Source organism: Silene latifolia, chromosome X, assembly GCF_048544455.1.
Source record: "Silene latifolia isolate original U9 population chromosome X, ASM4854445v1, whole genome shotgun sequence".
NCBI classification, from domain to species: Eukaryota; Viridiplantae; Streptophyta; class Magnoliopsida; order Caryophyllales; family Caryophyllaceae; genus Silene; species Silene latifolia.
The window spans coordinates 280,239,191-280,243,595 of record NC_133537.1 but is presented as its reverse complement, the minus strand read 5'-3'; the positions used below and the strand labels follow the sequence as shown (position 1 = coordinate 280,243,595).

The window sequence follows — 4,405 nt, the reverse complement described above, 5'->3', positions numbered from 1 at the left end:
CCTTTTCACTAGCTTCCACAACTTCATCCTCAACTTGCTTCTTCGGTGCTTCATACCTTGTACCACTTCTCAAGTGAATGGCACTAACCGTTTCATGTCTAGGGGGATTACTTTGAGGTGGTAATTGCCCCTTTTGTCTTTGTGAGCTTGAAGATGCTAGTTGAGTCAATTGTGTTTCCAACATCTTGGTGTGAGCTAGAATGTTGTTGATGGTGGTTTCTTTTGCTTGGCTATATTTTTGCATTTGGGTGAAAAATTCTTGTTGATTCTTTTGCATTTGGAGGACCGCTTTTTGGACATCAAAGCCTTGGTCATTTTGGTGATTGTATGGATTTTGATTTTGGTAACCTTGGTTTTGATTGTAAAAGGGTCTTTGATTTTGGTTTCTCATGGGTAGTGGAGTGTATGTTGTTTGAGGGTTTTGAACATTTTGGCTCTTGTATGAGAGATTTGGATGGAACTTGGTGTTTTCATTGTAAAAATTTGAATAAGGGGTACCACTTTTGTAAGCTTGGAAAGCGTTAACTTGTTCGGTTGTTCCCCTACACTCACTTGGGTCATGACCCAAAGTTCCACAATTCTCACATATCCCACTTGGGATTGATGAGGATGCCGTCATGGCATTGACATGATGCTTCGATGATTTTGAGTTTTCCTTAAGTCTAGCCATAGCTTGTTCAAACTTCAAGTTGATTGTGTCAATGTGAGCACTAAGTTGAGCACCCAATTGAGTAACGGAGTCCACTTCATGCTTTCCTCCTCTAGTAGCCTTGCGAGGTCTACTATATTGTGAATTATGGATCGCCATTTCCTCAATCTTGTTCCATGTTTGATTGTCATCAACTTCGGTGAACATTCCATTTGATCCCATATTGAGAATGTTCCTAGAATCTTCATATAAACCATTCCAAAATTGTTGCACCAAAAACCATTCGCTAAGTCCATGGTGAGGACATGAGCGACAAATACCTTTAAACCGCTCCCAAGCTTCATACAAAGACTCTTCATCCCTTTGCTTAAAACCCGTAATTTGAGCTCTTAGCATGTTGGTCTTTTCCGGTGGGTAGAATTTTTGTGACGAGAATTTTGGCATTGTAGGTGGATTTTGTGGGGTATTGTGTAATGGGTTTTCTTCTCCTTCTATTGCGAAAGGATTGACAAACTCACTAGTGGGTTGAACAACTTCACCAACACCTCTCAAATTCCTCCTAACAAGTCTCCTATTGTTCGTCAAGGTTCTTTCGATTTCACGGTCAAAAGGTAACAAATCACTTTGTAACCTTCTAGACATGCAAAATATCAAACAACTCAAAAACAATTAGAACAAACCTTGAGGATTTTTACTTCCTCAAGGCGAAGAAAGACACAACTAATAACAAAGAGGAAATCTAAATCAAACAAACACCGTCCCCGGCAACGGCGCCATTTTGATAGGACAAGAGTTGGTCGTCACACGTCCATCAAACACATTTATAATACTCAACATACAACTAGTTACTGGTAAGTCGAGGTCGATCCATGGGACGGTGTGCTTTGGGTTCTAAGTCTATCTATCTCAATTTATGCTAGTGTCACAATTTGTTTGGGTTTGTAGATGTGTCTAGACTAATGCAAATAATATAGTAAAACAAACAATAAAAGGAAAGATGTAAACAATTGATTAAAAGTGCTAGGATATCATGGGGTCATAGGGGAATCATGGTATTGATCATACAAACATGTTTACAAAGTTGCAAGCAATTAATGTTGTGGAGGAACCGAGTTGGGTTATGTCTTATGGTTCATAGGAAGAGTTGGGTCCCGGAGCCGAATCGATTAGATTGTACAACACCTACAAGTCGACTTACTTTCCTCCTATTCAACTTCTATGCATGGTCTAACAAGACTCGAGTTGGTTTATATCTTACAAGTCAAGTTGTGTAGATAAGAGATGGTAAAAATGCAAGGATTCATAGGCTTAGCATTTCATCAAACATAACATGTGCATAAAGTTGACATCACAACAAGCAAGCAATTTAATCATGTGAACATATTAGATTAAGCATGAATCAATCCCCATGTTGACTTCCCTTAATTACCCACTAATCCTAGCTAAGTAACTACTCACTCATCATCATGGGAAACATGTCATTAATGGTGTCAATCATCACAACAAGTATAAACATGATAATAGAATGAAGAAATGAACAATAAAGATTAAAGAGTAAAGGAATTATACCAAACTTGAGGTGATCCAAATAATAATGTAAAGAATAATAGAAGAACTTGATGATTGATGGAAGGTTGTCAATCTCCCAATAATAACCCAATAATCTTCAATTACCCAATAATAAACTTGAATAATAAACTTGAACAATAATTAAAGAGAGATTAATGTGTAATTTGTGGAAAGATTAAAGAGTAATCTATTCTAATCTACTCCTAATCTAATCTAAAGAAGGATTTTCTACTCTAAAAACTTGGATTAAAACTTGATTAATACTTGATTAATACTTGATTACAATATTGAAGAGAGATTTGATTGATATTAACTACCCTAATTATTGATAAGAAGAACATGCTCCTCTAATTAGACTAATGGGGTATTTATAGTGAAAATTAGGGAGGATGCATTAGGGTTACCTAAGGGCTAAACTAGTAATTACACTTTTTAAGTTGAGCAAGGAGAAGCCGGTATTTTTGGAGAGAAGGGCTTCTCTTTTCGTAGCTTGAAGAACACAACCCGTGCTGTGAAGGAATCCGGGCGGATTAAGGTCGGGACGGCCGGATTTGGGCGATGGAATCCGAGCGGATTCTGGGGAATCCGGGCGGATTGCTGAGGGGGAATCCGAGCGGATTCCAGCTGGGACGCTCGGATTGTGCAAGGGCAGGACGGGCGGATTGTTGACAATCCGCTCGGATTGTCAGTCAGCGTGGTAACTTCTTCTTTTCTTCCCTTTTCTTCATAAATTCCTTCGGGATTTCCTTGGGGACTCAAGGATCCTTTCTCTACATTGCTCTTCTACTATGATATGTACAAAGGCCTTCTAATCTTGTCTCTCCTTGATGCTTGGTCATTGAATTTGATCAATTTAGTCTTGTTTTGCCATGAAAATGCAAGATTCTTACTCCTTTCCTACCAAGGGATCAAAATCTCAAAGAATATGCAAAACAAAGAACTAAAGATAAGAAATGACCCAAATAAGCACTAAAAAGCATGGAAACAAGGGTAATTCGGGGGCTAAATATGCGCCAATTATGGTCACATCACTTTCCTTCACCAAATACCTTCCATGGGAGCCTTTGAGGATGTTAGTGCCTTGGGGATGCGTTGCTTGAGTCGGGTAGCGGTCTTAACGCCGTTGTGAGATGCATAGGTACGTCGTCGTCATATTCTTTGTCTTTGTTCTTCCTTGTAGGGTTGTATTTGTAGTAATAGGCTTGTATACTGTTTGTATAGGGATTGCTTGCTTGGTTGATGTCGTATGGTTGATCGAGGATTCACTGCTTTTGGCTAAAGGTAGGTTCGCCTACTCAGTCTCTGTTGGTTGTTAGAGTGTCGGTTGTTGTTGTGATTATTGTTGTCGTTGCTGTGGTTGTTGTTGTTGTCATTGTGGTTGTCGTTGTTGTGATACAGCTGTTTGTGACTGATTGTCTGTGGTTCTCGAGGTGCGTCCTCGGCTGAGTGGAGTCACTTGCGGGAGTGGCTTCACGCCCTAGTTTCACCCTCCGTGGAACCCGCCACGGGAGGGGATGTGCACATTAATGGGACAGGGTTATCGCTCGGTATGATGAGCGGGGATTTGGTGGGTACGGCTGCGGTCCCCCACTGGTAGGGCTGGTCCAGTGGATAGTCGGTGACGGAGATTGATTGGAGTGGGTGTGACTGTGTGTGTGTTTGGTTGTGTTTGTATTATGTGACAGTTGATTGTTGTGTCTCACCCCTCAGTACTGACCTTGTGTGGCTGCCTTATTTGTTTTGTGTATCTGCCGTGATCCCTTATGGTGAGCAGTCCGTCTTAGCAGGTGCTGTCTTGGATGCTAGCTGGAGTCCGGGTTAGGATGAGTCCTCACGAGTAATGTCAGAAGTAGTTCTATAGCTTTGACGAGTTGTACCTTTGTTTTAATAGTTTAGATGTAACACTTGTAACATAACTGTAATTGTTCTTTTATCGACTTGTGACGATTACTTACCTCGGGCAACCGAGATGGTGATGCCCTTATATGCTAGGGAAGGTCTTCTTTAGGCTCCTTGGTATATGGGGGTGTCACACAATCCAAGAAAATCGACCCTCTTGGGTCTAATTTCATTCAACATGACGGAGAATCATATCTAGACTGTTCTCATCTCCTCAATCCTCGTGATGACGAAGAGATCAACGTGCTCGAAGACGACGATATCCAAAGTGGAATGCTCATGCTTTCC

At 40.7% G+C, this 4,405-nt stretch overlaps 1 non-coding gene across 1 annotated transcript; it reads left to right on the top strand.

Annotated features, from left to right (window-relative positions):
- The first annotated feature begins 938 nt into the window (after window positions 1-938).
- Window positions 939-1,045, top strand: LOC141624296 (small nucleolar RNA R71). Its single transcript, XR_012534102.1, has one exon. It is a non-coding gene; the product is annotated as a small nucleolar RNA R71 (small nucleolar RNA).
- The last annotated feature ends 3,360 nt before the right edge of the window (window positions 1,046-4,405 follow it).